Source organism: Falco peregrinus, chromosome 9 (assembly GCF_023634155.1).
Source record: "Falco peregrinus isolate bFalPer1 chromosome 9, bFalPer1.pri, whole genome shotgun sequence".
NCBI classification, from domain to species: Eukaryota; Metazoa; Chordata; class Aves; order Falconiformes; family Falconidae; genus Falco; species Falco peregrinus.
This window is the reverse complement of record NC_073729.1, coordinates 15,761,131-15,775,772: the sequence shown is the minus strand read 5'-3', so window position 1 is coordinate 15,775,772 and position 14,642 is coordinate 15,761,131. Positions and strand designations below refer to the sequence as shown.

General features: G+C 36.3%; 1 protein-coding gene across 2 annotated transcripts in view; it reads left to right on the top strand.

Moving 5' to 3' along the window:
• Positions 1-14,642, top strand: part of LUZP2 (leucine zipper protein 2) — a 310,057-nt gene that overhangs the window by 134,190 nt on the left and 161,225 nt on the right. The window lies entirely within an intron of this gene.

Here is a 14,642-nt window from a genome sequence, read left to right as displayed (position 1 = left end):
TTGTAAAAGACTGAGTTATATGAGTTTCCTTTGAGAATGGCCTTAAAAGTTTATAGGAAGAGTTGTAGAAATAAGATCAAGGAAGAACTGAAACATGAAGTTGTATGCATGTGTTTTTCTAATTCACATAGTGAAGGAATATAAATGCCTTGAATTTTCCATTATAACAGCAGAAGAGCCAGTTTAATACTTTATGATACTTCACCCTACTACTGTTGACATATTAGTTCAGAAATGTACTTACCTTAGCTATAGAAGATGGTCTGGATGGATTTCAACCCAGGGTCAGTCATGCAAATAGAACGGATCTACAGGAGCTGGATCTTGTACCCATACATTTGTTTTGCTGGGCTCCAGTTTGCCAGGTGTTCTAAAGTTAGTCTGTCTGCACTAGAATTCTTGTTATCCTTATGGCATTTAACATCACGCTGTTATTTTTCCCTCCAAAGGAACTTAGGGAAAGAGGACGAGGGAGAATGGTTTTGGATGAGAAGAATGTGTGATGGAAATCATAAAAATGCTGAGGCACGTGGTGATAAAAAAAAAAACAACCTTGTTTTTCTCTTGGATTATTCTACTGGCCTTAGAAAATGACCTTTCTAAATGTTTTTTTGGTAAATGCTGAGAGAATAATCCGAGCAGTTTCATTAGAGCTGTGCTTTGAAGAATAATGAGCAAAACTTGCAGAGAGCTGGGCATCAAAAGTTGTGCAATTTAGAAGCAGAAAAAAAGAAAGTTATGCCCTTGTCTTTTGAGATAAAAATGTTAGGGAGACATGATCTGCAGAAACTAACTGAGGAGCAGAGAGATGCTGCATTTTAAATGAATCTTCAATCAAACTCACGCAAAATATCACTTTGGGTAGTTGTTATCCCTTGACATTTGCAAAAGTTGGTATCTGCTTTGTTAAAGGTGGTCAGTGTGCATTTGCCAGCCTGTTGTGTTTCTCAGCATCATGCTAAAGTCAAAACCCACTCCAGTTGCTGTTGTCCTCTACTCTTGCCCCCTAAAAATCCAAGTTGGTCAGGATCCCTTTTCAGAAAGCCTTTGCACCAGCTGAGTCAGCATTCTTTAGAGAGTGTTGTAGGGGAAAGTATGGCTGGAATGATGCCTTTCAGGTACTGATGTGTCTTTGTAGGAAATATTCTCAAGAAAACTTGTTTCTCCATCTTTATAATGCCCTAACTACGTACAGCTAAAATAATGAAAAGTGTTGCTGTTGATGCTGATGAAAGTACAGTTGGTTACCTGGTCCTTGTCACAGGCCTTCCTCTCCAAGGGCTGAGCACATAGGAGTTCCTTATTTTGTCATATAAAGTAAAAAACTGCTGATGCTGAAAACAAACTGTGGCCTCCAACCAATGAATTTTTAAATACTGTTCAGTTAAAAGTTATCCTAGGAGCGGAAAAAATATTACTAACTTAGAAATTCTAATAGTGTTAAGAATCTTTTATTTTGTGAATATAAAACATTGTACGATTACAGTCATTAGCTATTCCTTAAAAACAGCATTCTTCAAGGGGTGTTTGCTTTGAGTTACACAGGATTATAGAAGAGAACCGAAATAACTTAAATAACTTTTGAATTGCCCTTCTTCTTCCTGAAGAACATTAGTAGACTTGAGACTGAAATTATGTGTAACTTTCTGAAATACAAACTACTTGCCTCATCTTTGTCTCTTTATGTCATTTTATATACACACAAGACAGTGTAGCATTTGGATCTTTGCATCATGATTAATGTTCCAGGGTTATGATGTTTCAGTAACTAGAGGCTTTTTTAAAAATGAAAAATCAATAGTTAGCTTTTCCAAGTTTTGATAATCTGATTCTACTGAAGTAGGTGATAATGAAATAGCAGCTAATTTACATTTCAAAATGAAAGGTTTTTTTTCCTTCAGCCCCAAGGATTTTTTCTTTTTAGAGATTCAATGGGAAGCTGAGGCATAATGACACAGTGACTTGCAGGTGTAAAACGCAGAAAGGAGTGGTGCCCACTGCTTTTAATCAGTCACAAATGGTTGATTGTTTGCTAGTTCATTCCTGCAGCCTCCGATTTGAATCAGTGGATTACAATAGTTTAATAGGTGCCTTTAAAAAAAATTAATGCACAACGTGTTTTAGTGAAATGTAGTTTCTGATGAAATTCAGTGGTAGCAGGTTAGTGTTCAATTCTTTAATGAAAAATCATGGTAAGTATTTCTTACAAAGGAAGAAATTTTGCATCAATTAACATGTGGTGACATCATGTAAAGTTTCTGTGACTCATTATTTGGAATGTGAAGTTGTTTTAGATTAAGCATATAATTTTTAGGACAAAATATTGTGTTAGAATCCTGTTGTGAATGCAAACAACATAATTATTTTTACTTAGTTGATGTACTGGTAGAGATTGGTAATGTAATAGTTGCTGCTTAGATGATTTCAAATTTATCCCTGGAGTTTTGCAGTTCAAACTCATATTTCTGTTCAGCAGTTGTGAGACTATTATCATTAAAAAACTCCACCCTTCTTGTCAAGCTATTATATTTGATTCTAACAATTCAATTTTTCTTTAAAAAACAGATTATCTCAATTATATAACGGAATATTGGAAATATATATATAAAACCAGTGGTTACGAAAGCCTAGGGAAAGGTGGAACCGGGTCCTGTACTGAACATGGCTTTGCACCTTAGTTTTTCTAGTGTGATATGTTTGTACTTTTGAAGTGAGGTGTTGCAGCACATCTCTTAATCTTCTCTTCGCAGGCCCTATGGTGAGACATTTATGTTGTCACTACAGAAACAGAAGATCATGAAGCATTAAACTATCATATTTGTACAGCTTGTAAGACTTCAACACTTGTTCCTTTCTGTTACGCGATTCCTTGACTTGGTGATAGTGGGCACAGGATTCCCTGAAAACAAAACAAAACAAAAACCCCAAACCAAACAAACCGAAAGCTTTGGAAGAGCAGTAACAAGTGATGTTTTCAGTCTAGTAGATTTCACTTAAGCCTCTGATATAACCCCCCATATATGCATAAGTAAGACTAACATATAATGAAACTACACTACTGCAGTGCTACTTTGGTTTTATATTTGATGGACTGTATGTTGGTCTTGCTTGAAATCGGAAAGAAACAATGTATTTTACTTGACTGAAATCGGAACTTGTTCCAGTTGTCAAGAACTATGTGTAAATATTTATTTGATGAATCCTTCCTGACAACACTTGAGAGTAATAGCAAAACAGAAGCTTGCTCCTGCTTTTACTAGAGATAAAACAAGGTTTCAGCTTCTGCGATCAAGTTACATTTTAGAGAGTAAAATTAGACTTCTCCATCAGGTTTCCTGCTGGGAATTAACATCTAGATGTTCTAGGAAGTTGGTGGTTTATACATAAGTAATTTCTAAAAGCATGTTCAAATAAATGCATTTTAAAATATGCTTTCAAAAACAAAACACCAAAGTATTGTCTTGTTTGACATAAACAGAAAAGCAAGCACACATGTAAGAAGTAGAAGTACCACTATGCAAAATCAACGTTTAATTGCTTTCTGATGCAACTCATGAGGGAAGTTAAAATGTAAACTTTACCAGACTGAAGAGTCTCAGTACAGTTTGGATAATCCCAGTTACGGTAGCAGAGTTAAAACTGCAGAATATTTGCAAACACTTCGGAGGGGGCGGGGGGGGGGGGGCGGCAGGAATTCTTTACCCAATATTGGTAGTTGAAGCAGCCTGGGGACCCTCGAGTGCAAACATTAGAAAGGTGCAATCAGCCTTGATAAGTCTTGACATGAGGTCTGAGTGCTACCTACAAAGCTTGAGCATGTCAGATCGAGAGGGGCCACCCAGCTGGCTCACAGAGAGGTATAGCATGTCTGCCTTGTAATTCAACTTGCTTGAATTCCTTGTACCTTAAACAAAGGCAGAGTTATCCCAAAGATCTATAGTGACCCTCAGTGTCTCGTGTTATGTTTAGCTCATAAGGTGTTTTCTGAAGATGATGGCATCGAGAGAATTTTGGCTATTTGTGAGTCTTGCTGGGTTTTTTAGCTACTAGTTGTACATAGTCTCTAAGCAGGCAGAGATCAGATCTGCTGAGATAAAGGTTTATTTTTACTCATGTTACTGAGAAGACCATTATGCTGCTGAACTGGAGGAAGTTATGTTAACTCCTGTGTCTGGTCTGTCTATAGTGTGTAGCAATCTGAGACCGTTTCCAGGCTCATTTCATCAATCCTCTGCTGAAAATCCCAACCTAACATGACTTTCCCTCTTGAAGAGATTTCATGACTGTGGGAAAACTAGCTGCTCTCAGTTTTCCGACAAAAAACCATGGTAGGAAGTATCTCTCCTCTGCATCTTTTAAATAATAAAATCTGTCTAATAAACTCTTTGGACACTGGTAATTATGCAGGCTCTATAGGGGACAGATTAAGAACCCTATTATGACATGTAGTTCTATGTACCATAGAATGATGTGAAATAAAATTAGTAAAGTGTTTAGAATGCTTACAGTTTTAACAACATAGTTATTTTTTTACTTCAATTTGATACTAAGAAGATAAACAAATGGTTGATGGTCCCATAGTGTAACTGTTATGACTTAATACCCATCTCCTGATGGAGGTACAAAATTCACTTTAGTCCTTTATACATGTAATCTCTCCCATGTTGTCGGTTTGTTGTACAGGTTTTTACAAGGTTGTACAAGTCTTTTACAAAGCTATTTCTTTAAAAAAAAAATACAGTAAATATACTTCAGAAATCAGTGTTAGATGAATGACCTTAACTGTTTGAAAGAAAAAGGAATAAAACTGGCAACGTACTAACAAAGTCTGAAGACCTTATTGTTAAACCTGTGAATATAACCTGTGTAATTTTTCCTGAACAGTATAGATTTAGACTTGTGAAATTGCTATAGAGGTCAAGTTGAGGGGAAGAAAGAAAAAAAAAAAAAAAAAAAAAGAGGTAAATCAGTCAAACTACTATAAACTACTACTTGTGCTGTGAATTTAACTTGCGCAGAATTGGTGCAGTAATGAGGATGGGGTAAGCCTTTTAAGTGAGTTCACTGTGGAAAAACCTGCCTTTTAAATTCAGAAATCCAACAGTTTTTGAATCACTCACTCTCCTGGTTGATGTTAATGCAGACACATCCCAGCAAAATAGCCGGTGGTCAGAAAGGATATATTTTCGAGTTCAATTATTATTAATATTGGATACACAAAAGCATGGATTAAACAGCTTCTCCTACAACAAGTAAATGGAAAAATTGAGTGACAAAAGCAGACTTATGCACTGTGAGTTTTCAGGCTGCTATCACACAGAAGAGTGGCTCAGACTTGCTTTCTCAGGTTTTTGGCATTAATTAGGAGCCCTTTGGTTTTGGACTTGGCGTGTGGTTAATGATCTTTGATGTCAGCAACTTAGCTTTGGCTTTACTGTGTGCAGTGCAAGAAATTGGAAATTTTTTTCTGAGTGGAATAATTCTTTTCCTTACAAATTTAAAATCATGACATAGGTGTCCCTCCAATGCAAATAAAGGAATGACTAAATATGAGTCATTTGTTCTCTCTTTCTTACTTTCTAACGTCACATCAAAGCTATTTTTCATCTCTTGCTTTCCAGATTTAAGTCAGAGCTGTAGTTAAATTTGGCTTGGAAAAAAAACATTAAGGAAAATGTATTTGTATTTTCTCAAGTATTATGGCATTAGATCGATGAGTTATTTGTTCAGCAGAAATATGTAGTTACTATTTAAAGGACCGTATGAATCAGACTTTCTTGCTGCTTTCCATTTCAGTGCAGATTTAAATGATGATATGCAATATCATGCGTGATACAGACAAACTTATCTGGTCACAACCTTCTTTTTCCATAGAAGACACAGTATAGCAGAATATTTTGTTGTTTTTATTTGGTATGTAAAAAGTGTATGCTTAAGTCTATTTTGTCCACCTATATTATTGACTAAAAAGAAATTTATTTGTTTTCTCCTTTTCAAAAAACTGCTTTCCCATTTTGAAAAAAAAAAAAAATGGGCTTTTTATAATTGAAATTTATAGTTATCTTTTGCTGATAGTGTAGGTGGTTTTCCTGTGTTGATCAAAATTTTGAAGTATGTCTGGCATGAATAGTCTAATATGAATATCTAGTGAATTAGGAAATACAAAACAATTAGAGCTAGTATATATTGTTTCTACGCCTTTAACATGTGCACATTTCTTTTTAAAAATCATCTGTTGGATACAAGGATACCGGATGACTGTTCTAAAAGGATTAGTCTTTATTGATTGCCAGGAACACTAGCAAGTACACCAAATAGTAAACCCAATTTCATTGCCTTTCATACTTCTACTATTGCAGCTTTAGAAAACAGGTGGGGAGTGATAGTAACATCCCTAACCAGCGGCAGCTTGCTTGATCTACTGAAAAACACTAACTTCAAGGAAGGCTAATTTTTGTGAGTGATAAATGACCTTAAATATAAACTTTGTTTGGGACCTAACCACAGTCTTCTGTGTCTGCTCTTCAGCAATTTAGTCACATGTAATAGCTTTTTTGGCTTTTAGAGTTAAAGGAGAGGGTATTGCATTCTCTTTCCTTCAGTCCGTTATTCTCTGTGTCTTCTTCCACTGACAGCTGGAGCGTTTGAAAGGACATTCTCCTAACTGCAACTGCCAAGTCACACATGCGGTGATCAAAGGTGTTCAAATCATGTCACTGAGACTGATTTGGCCTCACACGTTTCTGCACAAGATTCTTAGTAGGCTTTGGGGAACAGTGGGTGGAAGATCGAACTTGATTTCAGCTCCCGACAGGACAACTTGACTGGCATCTGAAATAGGAAATTGCTCCTCCACATCAATAAGAAATAAATACAGATATTTGCAATACGAATCTTACTCCCTGTGGTATTATTTATGGTTGGACACAGTCCCTAAAACACACAGATTGTTCTGTGAATTGTTAATTTAGTTTTCCTTGGCCACAATTATTGATGATCTTCTTATATTTTATTATTTTGCAAAACTATTCACTAGGTACTATTGCTTACGTAAACAAAATTCACAGGGGAAGTAAAGGTAAAATGTATACTCTGTGAGCATTTGCAGCACAGAATAAGAGTAAGAATTATTCTAATGTGGGCAGAAGGGAAGAAGCCCTAATGTGAATGCTTTTCTCTTCTCCATGCAGTAAGTGCACAAGTACATTTACAGTTCAGACAAAAGTGGAGTGATGGTCGTGTGCTGAATAAATGGGTCTTAGTACCTCTGAGAAATAAATGGACATAGTGGAAACAAGCTTTCAGCTCTCCTGCAGGGCCCTCTCATGTGGCTGCGAGTGTAAAGGAGAAGGCAAAACTGAGAGGTCTTTGGAGCTCACGGGACCGGAGGCTGTGGACAGCTTTGAGGGCTGTTACCTTGAAAGCATTAATTACTAGGGATCCCAAGAGTTCTGAATTGGGCTGGAGACTACACTAGTTCGTGGAAGAGGACTAATTAGGGCAAGTAGGACTTTCAGATCATTTAAGTGGGTCAACTGCATCTCAGCAGCAGGCTTCAAATTTTATATCGCAGACTTCAGAGTACGCAGAAGCATGAAATAAAGCAAACGAACTTTTGTTGGCAGCAGGAATGGTCATGAAATCACTTTTTTCTACACAAGAACAGAATAACAGTTCAAAAAACATTATATGTATAGATGTAAGCCCATTTTCTGTATTCTACACTGTGGCAGATAGTCTTGTGTTGTGAATATTGATGGGATTCTGTAATACCTCAGAAAGGTACTGGTACTCGTGTGCTGCTGATGTCTAAGGATGGTGGTCTTTTGCTGCTGCTTCTTGTGTCAGACAAATGTTTCTTTGGGCTCTTGTTATTTTCACTGCATATTTATTTTCTTTGTCCTAAAAACCTGACTGCTTTCCTTTTCTGTCACTTGCCTGCTTCCCTTGTGACACCTCTAACTTACTGTAAGTTAAGCATAGTAAGCAAAGCCTATTTTTACAGTCTCAGTCCACTCGATTGAAGGGCTCTAGAAGTCCATATAGGACCTGAGTTACGTGTAGACAAGCACGCAGAAACCACAGGTGAAAGGTGAAGGCAACTGGCAGATGGGATGGTTTGATAAAGGCAATTCATAGAATCATTTATCAAAATGATCAATCATAAAACATCAATTAGATGTTTTATTTCTTTTTGTGGGCTTGGTCTTGGAATAGTTGATTTGGAATTTTACAGTAAGAGGTTTGCTTCTGGCATGAATTAACATCCTTTTTTTTCATGTCAAAGATGTCTTGTAATTTCCTAATTCCAATGTAAATTCATAATTCCATAATAATTTACAATATCTTGTAAATCCATAATTCCAAAATCATAGTGTGTTACAAGCTGTTTATATAGTCTTACATGACTCATAACTTGATTTGTTGTAGTTCAGATAAAAATAATCAGAAAGTTTTTCTAAAACTGTTTCCATGCAGACTTTGAATTTTGTTTGACTCTTGTTCTGTTCATGCTATTGCATAGGAATGCTATGTGATGTGGGTGTCTAGTTCCTCTAGACTGCTCAAAGGAACTATTAACTAATAAAAGGTATAAAGAAAACAAAGTGCAAAAATACACTCCTTATGTTTCATAAGACTTCTTTGCGTTAGGGATCACTTAGGAGTAGTTTCAATATTATCTTGAATGAGAAAGTTATTAGAAGAGTTACTATTGTGCATTTTATTAAAGATCTCGCTTAAAACTTTAAGATCTAGTTTTTATTAAGTCACATCTAGCAAAGCTTCTGTAGATTTAATCTCACATAAATATGCCCTGGAAGTTGTACTACAGCTTTACTATACACGTCTGCTGGTCTCAGTAGCTATGGCATCTTCCTTCAGCCTTGTTCTGCGCTGCCTCTCACCTGCTACTGTTACGTACTGTGAGTACTGGTAGATCACATAAATGGTACATGAGGGTTGCAAGTGAACGTGACTAAATGTGTTCCAATATTTATTGTTGATTTTCTACTAGAACTGTTAACCACCCAAAAGCCCAGGAGAGCAAATCTTCAGAACATGGATATGTTTTTATCATTATGATATTTAATAAAGAATATAACGCTTTTGGCTTATGTGCACAAGGATAAACTAATCCTCAGGTTTAAAGTCACATTGCTGCCACACTCTATTTGGTACCAGCGAAGCAGTTACATTGCCTGCCTCTTCAGCATCAAGCAGAAGCAACTTGCTAGACTTAAACGTGTGTATCTCAGTCAATTTTTGTTGAATAAATTTTGATCATTAAGCGATTTATCAAGATTATAGTCTTTGAATGCCACCATGAGAGTGTGCCCTATTTGAAATTTGATTTAAACATGCAGACCCATATTTATGAAAACAAATTACTTGAGAAGATTATTTACACACACACACACACACACACATTTTAATAGTGGGCTCCTATCTTTAGAGCCTTAGTGTCACAGGCAACAGAACAACAGATAATTTTTGTCACTCCTAGGAATGTGTTTTGGTAAATGGATTTCTATCTAGAGGAGAAGTAATAAATATATGCACATTCTTGAAGTCAAATTATGGATAGTAGTTTTAAGTTGAAGAGGGAAAATACAAAGACTACATAAAGATTCGAAGTTCTATTTCTAACCGCTGGATGCTCGGTTATTTTGGTCAGTGCCTCGCTTGTCTCAAATTAAGAAGTTGCTCTTGCTGCTCTACAGTGTATTTGGTGGCTGCTTTTAATAGTCACTTCTGGAGGTAGGTATTAATTTTTCTTCTGCTTTTGAATAACAAACCCCTTAAATTTTGTCTATGAATGTGTATTGAAACATTTGTGTTAAGAATTTAAAACTATAATCATAGTTTGAACTAGTTGAACAGTTGATAACTGTAGTGATTAGCTCCCCTTGCAAGGTTTTGTAAATGCTGTTATCTGTAAAAGGAGTAGAGATATTGACCTGAAAGCGAGGATAGATGTGTGGAAGTTTTATATGCATTAGAAAACATTTTTCTTAATCATATATTAATATGGGTATTAACTTTCAATGGGTACTTGGTATTCTTCGTGTTTTTTCACAAGTAGGTAATGGAGATTATGGTTACCATGGTGTAGAAATGTGTGAGTGCTGCTTTCCTTCATTGCAAAAATGGGTCAGCTCCAACCCTTTTCCCATCAAAGTTTGTAGAACAGAATGATTCTTGCAAAAAAACATGCATCGTATTCTTCTGTTCCTGTGTTTCTTAAATAATCACCCAGTTTTGGAGCAGAGAGAGAGCACAAAAAAGGGCTCAATTACCAAAAGAACGCATATATGATACATGCTGTGAAGGTAATACAAGTTTAAATGGGCATTCTGACTTGGCACGAGAGAGGCATGGTGTAAATAATCAGCTTTTTCCAAGAACCTTCCTTTTTTTTTTTTTTTTTTTTTTTGATTGAATATGTCTCAAAAAATGCTTGAACTCATTTGCTTGAATAAGTCTTGCTTCTTTTCACGGAAGTGTTTCCTAGTTACTAATCAGATATTTTTTTCTAAAGAAAAGAAGGGAATTTTTGCTGGGTTAATGAACTTTCTTGGGATGGAAATGCATTCACTTCAGAATAATTAAAAAACAAACAAACAAAAAATACCAGCCCAGTCTCCCCTTCCCAAAACTTGTCAGAAACTTATTGTCTGGTGGGTGAGTGGGGGTTTTGACAGGTTTGCCATAGAGTGGGTTTTTGTTTGGTTAGTCGGTGTTTTTTTTCCTTTGGAGGGGGTTGTATTGTTGCAAGCTTTGGTGGGGGGGTTGTTTGGAGGGATTTTTTTTTTGCCATGTGGAGGGAGGGCTTGTTGTCTGCAGGGTTTTTGTTGTTAAAGACAACTTCTGTAAGGAATGGCTTACAAAGATGGTAATGAACCCTGAAAGCTGAAATTCTGGTTTTCTTCCTTCCTTTTCTTCAAAGGTATTAATACAACTGGTTTCTGGAAGTAATTCAGTTATCTTAAAGTATGTTTGTGAGTTAGTATAAGGCTGAGTATATTTAGGGCCTTCACTGAAAGCTTAAGCTATGAATTTATGTCAGAAAATCAAATTGAAACAGTTCAGGTACTTGTACTAGTGAACACTTTGAGTACTTCCACTGTACCAAACCCAGCACATCTGCTGTGATCCTCTGGTGGCATCTGCTGCTTATTGGGCTTTCCATGTGTCATTCCATCTTGTTTGTCTGCCACGTTAGCCTTAATTCTACTGTAAAAATACTCTGCTAATGTAAAATGTGCTTAGGCTTTCAAATTCATATATGAGAAATAACAGAAGGCCAGCCAGACAGTTTTGGTTTCACCCATTCAATTCTGTATGCTCTTCTGTACGTCCTTTCAGAAAACCACCCTGGTTAAAATTAGCTGCATAAGGGACTGCAGGCATTGTAATCTCTTGAGAAAATAATACAGTCAGGAAAAATACCGAATAATACACAAAACAAGAACTCAAACAATGTGGGATTTATTCTCATTTCTGCACTGTTGTGTTTTCCCCCCACTGTGACCCTAGTAATGTTGCTCATGCTTTTGTATTTCTGCTCTCTTTTCTTCAGTCCCTTAGACTATGTTTCTGAAAAATGCCTGAGGGTTCAACGGTATTAATAAACTCGCCAAAGTGCTTCACAGAGCACAGGACATCTGCCTTACAGAGGTAAAATGTGAACTTAGCAGTCCAGCTGAAAAATGGGCTATAAAACTACCTGAAAGACAGTAGGCTAATTGCAGAACTAGAATCAAGTTGCTTTTTGGTTTGGGGTCAATCTGAAATTTTTATATTCTACTGCAGAAAAATAGTAGTTTCTGGTCCAGAATCCATTTCCAGTATGTCTAGAATACCTTTGGATTGAAATTCCAGTGAGAAGATAGTGCACTTGAGCAGAATGGTCAGTTGTTCTCTTCATACAGAATAAAGTAAGAAAGGTACTTAGCCACCTTGCAAAAGGCTCACAATTATGCAAGCAGTTTGCTTTAAAAATGAAGCCTGTGATATTTTTTGTACAAATGTGTTTTCAAGACCTTCGTAAAAACAGTTTGCAGAGTAGATGGAGTTGTTGCTCAACACTCTATTGAGATGTAAAATTTAGACTTTATTTTATACTGAACAAACAGTTTAAAAATTCAGTTTTGGAATCCGGAGTAATTTTGGTTATATGTGAATAATGAGGTTTTGCTTTGCTATAATGAGTGCTAGCAGGGATTTAAATTATTTATGGTTTCTTAGGGAAGTACTCAAAGCTATGCAACAGTTGGTCTGCTTTGTAGTTGTATAATGTACACATATATGATAAATAAAGACATCAAGCCTCCAGAAACTTATTTCACTCTACCCATAACAGCTTGTGTAATGCTTTCTACATTAATAGAAATGCATGATAAATCCAAATTTAAAACCAGAAATAAGAAAGACCTTGGATTCTTGTTGTTTCCAAATTGACATATTGAGTACATATTTGATTGTGGAAGCCAATGAAGTGTTTGAATAAAAAAAAGAACAAGGGCAACCTCCCATGCATTACCTTTGACGTAGAAGAAAACTCATTCTTTAACTGAAGGTGTCACCAAATAGGTCATATCTGGTGTCTGTTAGGAGGGATTTATCTTGGCACTGTCCTCAACCACTGCACGTGATCAAGAGATTAAGACAGAATGAGGTGACAGAAAGATCATCAATGCAGGCAGCAGAAGAGTAATAACTAGGTCCTGCATCTCAAGGTGAAGCAAGCGATACTTTGAGTAGTAAAAAGCTATTTCCCAGCATTTCTGGTTCTGCACAAGCCAGTTCAGTTTCCTGGAGTTGATTTGTTGAAATATGTTGTGGAGCAGTTAGAAATATTTAAAATATGGAATGGTACTGCTGTCAAAACCACTGGATATCACCAAACCATTCCATGAAATATGCATGTTGCAAGCTTTCTTCCACAGTTCTACCAGCTGAAGGATGTTTAGGTAGTTTATATGGTGTATGAATAATGTATCCCCCCTGTGCTTGAAAAAATCCTAAAGCATAGCACAACCAGTTAATTATAAGTGACAGTGCGGCAGTCCAGGCAGAAGTACCTTCTTGCACAGTTGTTGCTGTTGACAGCAGGAAGCCTTGATGAAATAGAGCAGACTGCTTTCTAAACTCTTGACGAGTATAAATTCTGTATTAGAGAGTCAAATAAGTACATTGGGAAACATAAAAATGAGATTTATATGGCAACATTTGGCAATGACTCCCTATGAAGTATGAAAAATATGAAATGTAAAGCTATGACATTGACAGTTTCAGGGAGAAGAAAGTCATCAATGATCTAGAAGCAATAACGCAGCAGAATTTCTTTCATTTTTTAACGAGCACATCAAGCCAGATGGCATGAGTAATGACTGCAAATGTAAATGTATTGGTCAGAGACATGCTAAATTAAAAACGTTTACCTCAAGTGTCTAGATGATGATTTAAAAAAGTGGAAAACCAGTCATGTTTAAAATTCCATGTGCACTTGAGATTTTTGACAAAAGAAATTGGCCAATGAAGCTGAAAGTACTTGGATTAAAGATGTTGAGATCTGTACTCTATAATACAGTAATTTCTTGAAAGTTTATGCCTAGAAAAGTGACTAATGCAAAGTAAAAACAAACCCCCAAACCCCCAAATCCATTCAATTGTCTTAATAGTTGAATTCCTACTTAGTGTCAAGTTGCATTCAGAAATCTCCACCGTACAAAACCTCGGCTAATGCAGAAAGGCAGTTGGAAACTTAACTCATAAGTATGTAAAACTTCCTCTTTACTCTGATCAGTGCTTTTCAAGCAGAAATTTTATACCTATAAATTTTATACACTTTTAGTGAAAGCAAATGTTAAGATTCAACTTCGGCTTACTGTAACTAGATGTGAACGACAGAAAGTAAGTTTGAAAGCTTGTTTTGACATATTAATTCCTGTGTATTTGAAAGAACCTGAAAAAAGAATTTTGTTGGAAATAAAGAGATTTAGTTACAATTTGGTTCTATACGTTGAACTGACTGGATTTGCTCTTATTGAAGTGCATATGGTCACTGGACCCAGAGCTTTTTGAAATGGACTATTTGACTTTTTTTTTTAAAAAAAAGTCAGCTGTGCTACGTATTCTGGCAAGTACTTCTAAAGTGATGTTTAGGCTTTAATATGCAAATGGATTACATCCTAAAAAAATTTCCTGAAAGGTGGAAATCACTCACTTGTTTGCTAACTATCCATGGCGACTTTAGCATTGTAATATTAAATATGTATAGTGAATACTACTTTTCCTGCTGCCTCTCAAATCAGTAAATAGACTTATCGGTTGCATGAATGCTTTGTGTCCTTTTCCCCCTTTCTTCTCAGTGAGCAATTAGAAAGAAGTGTATTTGTAGGTCAGATGGAACAAACGTCTCGGAGCAACATGCTCTGGGTCGCAGGTCTGTACGCTACAGACAGCATTCATGCCAGACAGCCAGCCAGTTTATCTAGAAGCTGCAGCCAGTCTGGAATCTGGAAAATAGCCAGGATTTTGTGATTTGGTCTGAGGTAAAACAGTAACTTCGTTGGTTTTTGACTCACACAGCTTTCAGTTAGAACTGCAAAGTACTAGTTACTTTCTGATCTAGAGAT